Here is a 13,362-nt window from a genome sequence, read left to right on the forward strand (position 1 = left end):
CACTTACCGCTTATCCGCGACGCGACAAATCTCACCATAAACAAGATGTTTTATATGGTACAGTAGACACACAAATTATCCCAAAACCGGTACATAAGCTCCAGATTCCATAACAATACCCATTCATTACAATCTCTAGAAAGGGCATTTAGTACGCACGCACTGCAGTACATTCCACCTACGATTATCCTGGCGTACACATCAAGGATCTCATGTCCTCCCACTTGTGGCGTTGTCCTTCGCGGGTAAAGCTCCGCCCGTTCTGCAACAACTCTTACAAATTGGCGATGTTTCGTTTTGCACCTCGATCGAAATCTACACTGGCCAATTTAACACCTCAGGCGGGATGACTTGCAGAAGACCGTCACCGCAAACAACAACAAAAAAAAAGCTCGTCCTTGCAATGCCATTCCCAACTTGCCCCCGGTAGTGGCGTTCTGACCGGTTAAGAAGCTCTCTTGGCTTGGCGTTTTAGACGAGTAGCTCTCGAAAACGAAACTTCATCGTCCACCGAGCTGGCGGGTTCGTGGCGCGGCACAGATGGCTATAATCAATATTCACATACGCAACGACGCACTGGCCACCAATTACCCGGAGGCAAACGGTTGGCGTAGGCATCAAGGTTTTCGTTTTCAATTATACATAGCCATACATACGAAACCTCTCTGTCGGGGGTTCAAAATTATAGGAGCGCAGCAGCCTCAGCATCGCCACACTATGGCATTGGCCCCTATGCCGGTCATCATCCGGACACAGTGGTAAGAAAGTGAGTGAAAAAAACAAAACAGACAGAAGAAGGCTACTCACAACCAACACACAATTTCTGTGAAGTGTCATATAACTCGAGACTTCTTCATTTGGAAGTGGACAAGTTCGGTCCACCAGATGGTGTCGGCCGATTGAAGTGTTGCTTGAAAATGCCGACTAAAGCTGAAAACGACGGAGAAATGAACCAGTCTGAATCGATCCGATAATTAATATCGAAAGAATTGAGCTTGTCCATAAATTTGAAGATGAACATTTTGCATCCTTACTGCTAAATCCGCATCCGCAAGCCGGGGAGTGCGGTTCTGTTAGGGCGGCTCGCGCGGTTACACGAATGAGCACGTGAAGTAACGTGGGCAGACAATCGGGAAACAATAATCATCTGCCAGTTTTAGCCGCCGACAGCACAAGAACATCACTCGCGTTGAGGAGGTTTTTTTTTGCACGCAAATGCATTTCATGTTTTCCCGTCTGACCACAGAGCGTGGCGCAATCTGGGACGGGAACACTTTACTGCCAGCGGACGGCGGCGGTGTGATCGTTTGAGGCTAAGCTAGCCAGTAAAATAAAATCGAAACGAATATGCTCAAAGCCATTTCTACCGACCGGTACGGTTTTGCGGTTTCGGATGGCTTTTGGTGCATTCTCCGGCAGCGACAGCATTTTATGGGACCTTTTTTAGTGGACTGGGACCGCAGTCGCGAAACCGCGCGTCTTATGCGATAACTCCGGAAACCGTTAGCCCCGTATGAGTCCGTGGTCGCGGTCGGTGGCATTTTATGGCTGCCATATGTGTGTGTGTGTATATGCCGGTATGTTATAAATGATTTTCGCCGACCTGTGGCCATGCTGCCCGAAGCGGGAGAGCAGCAACCATTCGTTTATGCGACATCCGTTTGCTATTTTTTTTACGTGTGTGTGTGTCGGTAAAATGAAGGCAAGGGCGCGAAAGTAGGCGGCTGGGGAATGTATGCAATCGTGCGGCAAATGTCAACCGAACAACCGGACAGCCGGGTGCCTTCCTGTATTGCGAATCGCTTGGGTTTGGTCTCTAGCGTGACCTTGGCGTATATAGATATATTGATGGTTCTTGTCCGATTGCCGGATCCGGTGAAACTTGTTCGATTTAAATAATGCCAAAGGCAGCCCCCGCCAACCAACCCCAGCTAGAATGATTGATCGTGTTAGATCGAAGTCTACGGGGACGTTTTTGCATAAATTGGTTGTTTTTACTAAAGATCGTAAAAAATGCAACCTTTGCGATGAAATAATGATCATGTGTGAAGTTGATGAAGTCTGAGATTGAGTGTCAAAATAAATAAATGAATCTATGTGACTAGAAGAGGCTTCCAAAGAGATAGCATCAACAATAAGCTCCTCCGTGAAATAAGACTTAGGATGGCGCATTGGACCTACAAGAGCAATTGCAAGCTTTAGCTTAAAATGTTGTCTTGCTGCAGAGATCAACAACTAACAGCACTGATAGCATCTGTACACTCTTGGAGTTGCGCTTCTAGAAGATCAGGTTTAACGGGGACTAATTTTATGCTAAGTAGGGTTAGTAAACTCTCCCTCGGGTTAGGCATAAGAAGAGGAGAATCCACGCAGAAAACAATCATTCTTAAGATCGTTCTTCTGCTAATGAGAAATAAAGGCGGTACTAGAATAAAAATTATGCCGCTCCAAACACGATAACGACCACGATCACAACCCCAGCCAGTGCGAGAACAGCCGGCCGTCAGAATAGCGCGCAACCCAACACAGCTGGGGCGAGATGAAAATGTATTACTTTGATAAAAGTACTCACTTTTGAAATGTGTGGAAAAAATAATGAGCCCTCTACCAATAGGCAATAGGCCCCAAAAGGGGTTTGCCTCGCGGCTAACCTACTCGCACGTCGTCTTGCAGGAGATTAATAGCCCAAACCGAACCGTTGGTGGGAGCTATAATTTATACATTTCTACAAAAGCTTCTCCGCAGAATTCTTGAAGAAAGCGAGTGAAGAAGGGAGGCAAAAAATTCTGACGAGTGCAGTGTGCTGCATTGCTGCTGCACCCGGCATTGAAGACCCTGACGAAGACGAGCATCGACCGACAGTTGTACGGGAGGAGTTGGAAATGCGCTTCAATCGTCTCCCGCGAAGGAGGATGAGGCACAATTGGCAAAGTGCTGAGGCTGAGAAGTCGTCGCGTCTCGAACAGCTTCAGGCCACTTCAGAGTGTATGCTAATGACGGCTGACTGGCACTCGACGCATCCATCCGCTATCGGTTAGAACGAGAACAGGTTAGAAACAGCCGAACAGCGGACAGCAAAAGTTCTACGACCATCCTGGTTGTGGCCATTTTTTATGTTGCTATTTTTGCACTCACACCGGCTGGAGAGTGTTTTATCTCCGGCGTTATCCCGCCGTCCAACAACCGACCATTGGGGAGGTTTGACGCGCACCACAACTCCTCTTCGCTTGGCGGGATGAATAGATAAGCAATTGAAAGTGTCATTTTTCATATTTCGGAGACCGGTGGACCTGTGGAGAGGACCGGTTGTGGGGCAGAAGTTCTCGAGACATGTGTAGAGATGTGAAGAAGCTGCAGGGCCACTCTGTACACTCTTTGTCAATATTTGCCCCCGAGGAGAGTTACCGCTTAATGATGACGCGCCAAACCCTGGCAATGACACTGTGGACTGTGGTGGGCAGGTCTTCGGCCTCGGCACCGGACGACCGGTTGGGATCGAGCGTTGCCTCGAGCGTTGCTTGTCCAAGCGCATACAAAGTATGTCCCTTCTTTCAACGATTGTGCACTGCCTGATGAGGACGAAACATGATTGCTGAGGTACTCTCGAAGATTTTCGATCAAAACCGGAACTTTAAAGGCAGTTGCTGGAGTTGTAATTGTGCAACTAGTTGTTGGGAGAAAGTTATTAAATGGTATTCCGAGAACAAAAACACATCAGGAACAGGATGTAATCGTACGCGCGGCATCGAAAAAACAACTTTTCTTAGCTTCCTGTTACACGCAGTGGCGATTTTTTCTCCCTCATATATTTAGTTTCGACACAGACAACACCTTTAAAGCAACAAATGTTAACCATACGCAACAGCAAAAACTGCGTCAGCTCACCTTAAACAACCCCATACAGCACGCCAGTAATGTCTACAAGGGACCATTAATAAATTTAATGTGACAGCTGGTCACAATCATAATGCCTACTTTAAACAAACTTAAGCAAGCCAAAAAACATGCCCATTTTCTCATGACCTTGCACCCAACCCAACCCAAAAGTTCGTGGAAGACTCCTGCTCAACGTGGCCAACAGCACAACTGGAAGGAAGTTGGATTGGAGACCCCAACAAAAAAAGCCCTCGTGTCATCACGAACTTCAACCGGAGAGTCTTAAGCAAACCAAAAACAATGACACACACACAAACAAACAATTATGGTAGAAAGTGAAACAAAACAAAGTCCACTCGACGCTGGTGGGCAGGAGGATACACCGGAACGTAGGAAGGTCCCCGTCGGTGACATGTCCCCCATGAATTATGTAAGAGTCTCAGGAGGCTGAGACCCTTGCAGAGCAGCGTCGCTGCAAACAAATTCGCCTCCGGGTGTGGTCGCAAATGAGGCGCAGAAAAAATGGACACGGACCGCACAGCCTCCCTCCCTTTCACATCTGCATACAATGCCCTATCCCCCATCTTCATCGCCCATGATCCGATCTCGCCTGCCTGCCCGTTGATCGTTGGCCCCGATTCGTGTAGCCAAAGGAGTGTTTTATTCGCACATTCGCCCAAGGAGTGTGCTTGCTTTGCGCGTGTGCGTGTGTGTGTTTGAAATCTTCTTTATGATAGCCATAAAACACATCTCGCTCCCCAACGGCACTCTACTTTCGTTCGATAGGTTTAGGAGGTTCAGGGCGCACAGAACAACCGGCCAAGGTCTTTTCGGTGGTGATCGTGCGGCTTTTATCTGCGAAGGGTGTTGTAGCTGTCCGGCACAATAACCATCAAGAGTGATTGCGATTGCGAACATTTCGCTAACAAGATTGATCCCGCGAGTGATTTAAGACACGGTAAAACGGTGCGCCACAGGCTTGCCAGGGTTCGCCTCATTTCGCCGAGCAAATTACCGCTTTGACCGATGTTGTCCTAGGTTCCAGAAAATTCCATTCTAACGAAAAACGGTTCTCACATCCAATCAGCGGATGGGGCGACAAGGGGCGAAACACAGTTCTGGGATCGTTAGCGTTTCAATTTATTAGCACGCGATCGTGTTCTAGCCGGGCATGTGTGGAAATTATCCCAAAAGTTCGCGTCCCCAAAACAGACCAACCACAATAAAGGCCTAATGAAAAGGCAAAGGGCCTCTCCACGGAACTCCCCGAAGCGTCGATCGATGATCCGCGAAATTTCACCAATAATAATTAATGCTCACCGAAAGCCGCGATCGTTGGCGTTGGGCGATCCGGTACCGTTGGTTTTCTGATGTTTTAGAGGTTCGCCGCCACTTTGGTGAAAAAATGTACATATTCACATTAAAAACAGAACCTAACGGATTCTTTTCCCCGACACGACAGCCGTACAGTAACAGGCGGTGTTATATAGTGTCTGGTCGAAGGTTGTGTGGCCGACGCTTCATAAACCGCTTTACAACTCACTCTCATCACACTATCCGTGACGAACTGGAATAAAACCCCGTAACTGGTGAGGTGAGTAAGGTGTGTAACTTCTAACCGAAAACCTGCACCCCAGGGGAGGTGTTCCGAAGATTGGGACGGTTTTCCCGCATAATTTAGCAGTACATTTGCTCGCAAAAATTGCATCAACATCGTCGCCGTGCGTGGTTTAGTAGGCCATAAATCAATGTGTGCAGCTATGAAGAAAAGGGAGTTATACAGTTAGCTGCTTCCCGTATTACGCCCCTTTCGGAGAGGTTGCATGTCAAACGTCAACCAGGTACGAAACGCACTACTCTAACGGTCACTAGCACTAGCACAATCCAATACTGGTGATAACCACACAAAAAAACTGTACACGGGCATCATGGCTGGTTTTTAGACGAGCTGTCTGACCCTACAACAGGGTTGACGGTGACGGGGTTCTTTGCTTTAGAAAGGAAATTACATCGCTTACGTCATAAGCTGACTGTGTCTAACCTTGAGCACACTGCGCCACACACAGCTGCTACCGATGCAACTTGGCAGCATAAATTCATAACTGTTCAGTGGCGTGATCGCATGGCGCGTAGTTGGAGGAGGCGCGTTAGACGTTAATCGACAAACGGACGTATGCACGCACGATTACGTGCAGCGTCATACCCTACAACTATTGCCTGCCGGTGTGTGTATGTGTTTATGGTTGAACATGCTCTGCCAAGTGCACCCACAGTTGACATTTTGGATGGCAAATTTTCAATTATAAAATCAAGTCTCTAAACTGTACGGCCTGGCTAGGCAATTACTCAAGAAATAGCTATAGATTTAAAACTGTAAGTGTAGTTTGATCTCTTGAAGCTCTCTCGAGCGTCATTTAGGCTCAGGCGATGCTAAGATCTTCACACTGAGATCACGAGATCACAAGACCTGAAGTTGTTGTAAGTGTAGCTTGATCTCTCTGCATCGTCTAAGAGTAAATCAGTAGGGGTAACTTCTTCTGGATTCAATCCAAAATACTATAATCTCCACACCGTGCTTCCCATTCCTCCAAAGAAGAGTTAGGACTCCCGTGAGTCATCCTACCTTTGCTAAGCCATCATTACTACCTGCACGCACACAATTGTTCCGTTTTGGGAAGTTTTTCGGTAGATCCGGGGCGTTCCTGCATCTTAAGCTGCTACTGGAAGCCAGGCCACAAGACCCTCAGACAATGGCGTCGAATGTCGTTGACCTTCGGTAGTTACCGGCAGTTGCGGAGAGAGAATCATCTCCTCCCAAAACGATGCAATTTGTAGTCCCGGAATCAGCAAAATGGTTGAGCGATACAAGCGAGCAAAAAACAGCATCAACCCTCTGTATATATGTTTAGATATAAAAGCTAGACGTTTTTCTTCATAATTAATACCTTCGCGGTGAGCGTGATTTCATAACTTATCGATTCGCGCGCTGACCACCATCGTGATCGGCTCGGTGCATGATGACGAAGTCATTTTCGCGCCGTTTTCGCGACGAGGCTGGAGCCTCCTCGAAGTGGATGAGGATGATCGGAACGAGCGAGGATGAGAAAAGCAAAGGATCGAAAGAGATCGTGGCAGAGTTGCTGCCGAACAGAGGTACAGCAAGCTGTTCAAATTTCTTTATTACGTCTGTTCACATCTGCAGCCACACCACGGGGCTTTAGGTGGCTTTGCATACACTGCTGCAGTGGGAGATTGTTGTAGAAACGAGACGAGGTTGACGTCGTACACCAACGACAGCATGAATTGGAAAACGTGAAAAAATATATGGTCGAACATTGACATTGGGTCTTGCAATTATCTTGAGCGATGGGAATCGCTTCTCGTCCGAACCACCCACAGCAACATTTCACTTTCTTGTGGTAGGTTTCTGAACAGAGCCACAGTTTATTTTTCTACAGGAATAAAGCAATTGAATTAAATTTATTAGTGCATTAAGCGAATAATCACCATCAGCGCTCGATCACGCCACGGCGTTTAACTCGCACCGATCTCGATCCTTGATCGATTAGCCGCAATTTGCACTGCCAAGGCAACTTACCGATACCGGTGTCAAGGCTAATGAAAACAACAACATCGCACGCACTAACGCATCCTCCTAAACGCTACGAGGGCAGCCACACAGCTCGTTCGAGAACCGCACGCAGTACGTATTGCTTGCGATCCTTGAACTCAAAATCGTGTAATGTGTCCATCTGTGAGAAAGTGGAACGCATTTTTCCACCACCGATGTCCGTTGGCATTTTCGGAAATACTTGATCATATTTTCTTCATCGCTCGTCGAAGCTGCCCCATGTCCGTATAGGGAAATTCTCCGGACCCACAAAAGGTGGAGAACCTTGGCACACGGAGGACGTCCGACCTCCGTAGACATCGGTGCGCGCGCGCTCACTCATAAAAGTACAGTCAGCAATGCACAGAATGCAATGCTGGTTGCACATTGCTGCACAACAACAGCCCAACATGTCCATCGCAACAGCAGCAGAATGAAATCCGAACCGGCGGCGGTGTACGATTCGCGACGTGTGGCATGACAAATTGAAGGTGACAAATCATCGGCATCTCTCATCTGGGCGAGTCGCGAGATGGGGTCGCGCGCGACCCCTGCCGCCAACCATCCAACCATCCAACCGATGGAGGACCTTATCGAGCTTAATAAATTCCAGCACGCCCCGCGTACGCTCATCTAATTATCATTCGGAAAGAGGCTAGGACGGATTTAAGCCGCCAGATGGCATCGATTTAATCGTCCTGCGGTACGGGAGAGAGCAACAGGGATTGCGGCGTACATAAGCCATCAAAATGCGCATGCGCACATGAATATTCATTCCTTCTTCATTGGATGGATCGAAAGTTACGACGACCTACTCCTAGGTTATAGAGGTTCTACCGGGAAGGTGATCTAAGAGCAGCATTGAAATGGAAAGTGCTTCAGAAACATCCAGTCACGCAGCCGTTCGGACGTTGACCGTTGTAACAGGGTAATGTTATTTAAATGTGGTCATTTCCTCCTGCAGACCCAATCAAAACTAAGCCGGAAGCTGGGACACATTTTACTTGGAGAACAACGAAGTCACGATCTGCCTGACGTGGCCATTGATTGAAGAAGAAAACCAACGCAAATTTTTATTCAAATTCATCATTCAAGAATTCGTCCAATTCTCCAACTCCACACCTAATAGTGACCCAAAATGAGGGTCTTTTCTTTCCAAACGAATCATCCCGGTACGGTGATGTAACGTACCTGAACACTCGTTATGGACATAAATATTCATGGAATGGTCAATATTTGCAGTCCCCGTACGAACTCGTATAGTTCGCGTCATCGACACCTCACTTGACATTGACTTGACAGCAGCAGGAGGCGGGTGACGAACAGTGGTCGTGTGGCGTAAGAGCATTGGGCCACGGAAGGAATTAATGAGGTGGAAGTCGTTTACCCACAAGAAAATACCACCGTGACCTCGCCCCGTCTTCACTGGGAAAAGAAGTTGCGAACAATCCGGAGAGATTCCTGTTGTTCCTAGCAACTTCAATGCCAACCTGGATTAACCTGGAGATAAGAGGTGCAATTGGCTTGTTGATCGCGTTGGTCATGACATTTTTGAGAGTGTTTTTGGTGTGCAAGAGATCCGAAATTGGATCACTTGAATTTAGGTGTCTAGAAGTTTTACGATCGAATTGATGCCATCCACTCGTAACTGCCGAGCGACTTTTAATGGCCTGGCTATTTATTTTCGCAAAGCCGAGGTACACACTTGGCGTGATATACGAGAGTTCTGGAACTGAAGCCCACTATCAGAAGGTGCAGTTGTTGCGGGGATCCAGAAGGCAAACAATCATCCTTTTGCATGCGCGCTTTTATGTGCTGCAATTTCGCGGCCTCTGATGCCGCCTCTCGTGCTGTCACGTACGTACCAGAGGGGGGCCGCCATTCAATCACCATGTAATTAAAATTAACATTTTTTACGACGCCGCACGTTAAGAAAACGGGCCCGGTGTGCGCATACCGGACGAGCGTACCTACGGCAACGAACATGGATAGCCCTGCTGTCTCTAACTCCTCTCTCTCTCTCTCGCTCTGTTTACCTGGCTAGAGTAAACACCTTCATTCCGACACTTGAACTGCAGCGCACTGTGCTCCCCTTTTTCGCAATGGCTTCAGTGCACTGTGGCCGCTCTGAAATCCAAAGTGTTTTAATGCCCTCACACCGGCCCCCTTACTCGTGCCCCATCCGGCCCGGGAAACGAGGTTAATGAAAACTGCGTCGCGCAACGTCGTCGCTAAAACAATAGACACAGTCAGAAATTAATCTTCGCCCGGTCGGTGCTCTGAAGCGCCTCCCGGGGGGCCTCTGACGTTTTGTCACCGTGGCCGCGCGTACCGTGGGTGGATTTAAGACCGGGTAATCCGGAGATGAAATTCTTACACACACACACACATAGACTCCAGCAGGTCTCAAAGCGTCGTGAGATAAAAGTGACGTTAGCACCGTGTAACGAGCTGTGTCTGTGTCTCAATGCAAGGGCATAAAGATACACATTCGCAACAGGGCTGTTGCGGCCACCAAGCGACGAACCTTACGGTACACGTGCAGCATGTGAGAAACAAACTCGCGTGCCCACTGGTGGTGGTGCTAATGATAATCTCACGCGCGGCATCGTGAAGATCGCGTCAAATGCAACCCGCCAAGCCTACGAGGTAAATGGCGGGCGACGCAACTCGCGAGCCAACAACAAAACGGTTGCCCGTGGTGCAATATGGACACGGCGAAACACGGTGTTGCAGCTTCCTGGCCGATTCTCAGCTACATAAAATTGCCATTGTCGGACAATGGAATTTTCGTCCAAAAAAAAAAAACCTGCGACAAGAGCGCGCGTCTACTAACAAGACGCCGCTGCGCACGACGACATCATCGCACCGCGCATTGGCTCACGCGCGTTACGCAGCATCGCAGGGAGCTTACGGCGGCCGATGTGACGAACAGTCGTGTAATTAATTGTCGAATTGTTAAAGCGGGATTACGGTGCTGTGTATGTCGGTACGTTGCGGGCTAAAAAATATGCCTTGAAAGTGACAGTGAGCTAGTTTAGTCACACCACATCTACATTTTGTGCAATCGAAAGCCAATTCCCATGACTCGGTTCTCGCCAAATGCTGTCCAGATGGCGCTGCTGCGCAGTAAAGAAGCCTCAGCAATATCGGAGACCAGAGTTACCAGCCATTCGTCAAACGGTATTAAACTCTCATCAACATACGATACACGAGGACGTTTCCTGCTACAACACAACGTGGTTTCCGTTCAGAAGTTAAGATTCGGAAAGATCCGCAGACATTGGTGGATGTAATTGGATACTTTTCCATACTTAATTCTCCCCCCCCGCGCCTCACCGTTGACGATCAGACAATTCTAGAAGGCTCCAAAAAAAAGAACGACAACAACAAATCACCCATATGCAGACTCCCTTTAATCCCTACGCGGCGTATCGAATGAATCGTGTACCGGCCGTGACACAAAAAATCCACTGAAGGTGATGCTATCGATGACCAGCCAACATCTCGGTATCTCCGGTCGAGCCGGTGGCAGAGCAATTTGATCCCTTCGTCGCCATGGACGTCGGCGGGCTTGAACGAACCGCGGAACTTATCGTGCGCAAGGTCACTGACGGACCCTTCTTGGATGCTGCGATCGCGTAGACTTAATTAAGCAATCAAAAAAATCAGCACGCGTGTACTACCTCCACCAGATCGGTTCGGTTCGGAATCCCTTCAAACGATACGGAAATGGATAACCGGTTTCGAGTGATTGGTACTTGAGTTATTTTTTAAGTTATTTAACGAAGAAGACCCGCATTCATTTTGCAACAACAAGAATGAAACTGATACATTCCAAACCATTAGAAGGCTTTGAAAGGAAGAACTCATAGCTGTGAGCAGATGAGATCATTCCGCAGCACAATATGCTGTCACTATCTGGTGTGTTATACTACTGCTGCTGCTGGGCATCGTATCACGAGGAACAATAAAGCTGTTGCGCTCTTCGACGTCCCGCCGCGCGCATACGGGCCCGTTTGATTGATGTGCCAAAATGTAATATTTCACGCACACACAAGCATTTACCGAACGCGATCATCCTCTCGTTCGCTGGAATATACACATTCGCAACAGCAACCGATCCAACATGACAGCATGTTTTCAGCGGGCCGCCTCTCCACAGGATGACCTCATTTGTGGCGGGCGGCATGGCTTCAAATTTCGTCGATCGCCCAACGTTTACGGCCCAACGACCCAAACCAAGGTCGCACGCGCCTTAACAGCCGGGCCCAAGGGAAGCAGACAAAAAAGAGCTTTTTACAGGATATACAGCACATCAGCGAAGTGCATTCTCTGCTTCGCTCGTGGGGGCTCTTATCAGTGCGTCGTGCATCAAACAAATTTCCAGACCTTACCGACATCATGCCCAGCAACGCGGCAAATGCAGGGCCCACGAACAAAGAGCATGCATTGTCGCGGTTTGCGCCAATATTTGAACATGTCATCGGCGAAGGGAATGTCTCTGGTCCACGGTGCGAGAGAGTGAGGCTCTTGAATGCTAAATATTGACGTACAAGATTCGCGCGCAGTTGCGACGGGATATTTACCTCAGTCGGGATGGTCTAAACCACACAAGCTAAGCTCGGTCTGCAAGGCTCGATCCTGCTGTTATCATATCTGTAAGGAAAAACGAGAATCAGAGGTAAAGGTTAGAGTTGTTGTGTTTGCTGTCGTTACTTCAAGGTTTGTATGGCCAGTCCAACATTAACTTTGGGGATTGCAGCGGTACCTAAGTAAAACGCAATATATCTCCGAAGACGACTGAGCTATCGCAAAAGAAATGATTATTGGCATTTGTATGTACTAAATTAACAACGTCATAAGATATAATTTTGGAGCCTTCCGAGAGCTACTAACTCTCTGGCTCAACTTTCTCCCGGCGAACCTCGGATAGGATTCGATCGATGATGCAACAACCGGTGGGTCAAATTGGCGCAAAGGGTGAAGAATACAGGCACAGCACAACAACGAAAGCAAAAACAAATCCCCATCATCCGTCATCAACCGGGTAGCGTGGCATAACGTGTCCCCCAACTCACAACCCTCGTCCGAAAGGGGCGTTCCGACGGACACTCAAAGACTATATTTTGTTTCCTTACCGTGGAGCGGTTTGTTACTGCTTCCCGATAAGTGATACTGCACCCGTGGCGGTGCTGGGCGATAATTTGAATTGGAGAGCATCTGCGAAGCACCCTGGGACGAGGACCGTCCTGAGCTAGCCGCCTAGTGACGTCGAGTAAATTAAAAACATCTCTTGTGAAGGAGCCCTAACCGATGGCACAAAGCTCGACGTCATAAGCTGCACGTGTGATGCCTGTGTGCCATAATCGAATGAAGTGAAGAGAGGACCTCTTCTGACGTCTCCCTCTCTCTGTATCTTATCGTCTCCATCTCGAGATGCACTTATCGAGGAGCAAAGTTGCTTCTAAGGAGTTTTCTTTTATTTTTCCAACGTCAAGCGGGTTGGTTCCGGTATGCAACGGACAATATGGTCACGGTACCAGTTTTGCCACGACTTCCAAGCGTTGGTGTGGCGCGCTGAATTCCACCGAGTGGACACACAGTGTCGGCAGTGTATGAAATGCACTTTAACGTAAGACGGTGTGTATGTGTTGAACGTGGATTGAATTAATGGCCAGATAAAAAATAAACTCCAACTCAATCAGCGCGGCTCTGGATAGCCTTGAAGATTGCTTGAGGTTGGGGAATTTTTGCGATGAGTTCGGAATTGATTTTCAAAGAACTGCAGAGATCTACCGCATTATCGGCCCACAGTCATCGGAAATACCACACTGCGAATCAGAGCTAAGTTTGGTTTTGATTTGCCAACCGCA

The 13,362-nt window shown here is 48.2% G+C and overlaps 1 protein-coding gene across 2 annotated transcripts in view; it reads right to left on the reverse strand.

Moving 5' to 3' along the window:
* The window catches only part of LOC118513918, a 67,809-nt gene that overhangs the window by 28,122 nt on the left and 26,325 nt on the right, over positions 1-13,362 (reverse strand). For both annotated transcript variants that reach the window (XM_036060280.1, XM_036060279.1), the window contains one exon: positions 12,076-12,145. The gene's annotated coding sequence lies outside the window, so the exon portion shown is untranslated. The remainder of the gene's footprint in view (positions 1-12,075; positions 12,146-13,362) is intronic.

Source organism: Anopheles stephensi, chromosome 3 (genome assembly GCF_013141755.1).
Source record: "Anopheles stephensi strain Indian chromosome 3, UCI_ANSTEP_V1.0, whole genome shotgun sequence".
Taxonomy (NCBI): Eukaryota; Metazoa; Arthropoda; class Insecta; order Diptera; family Culicidae; genus Anopheles; species Anopheles stephensi.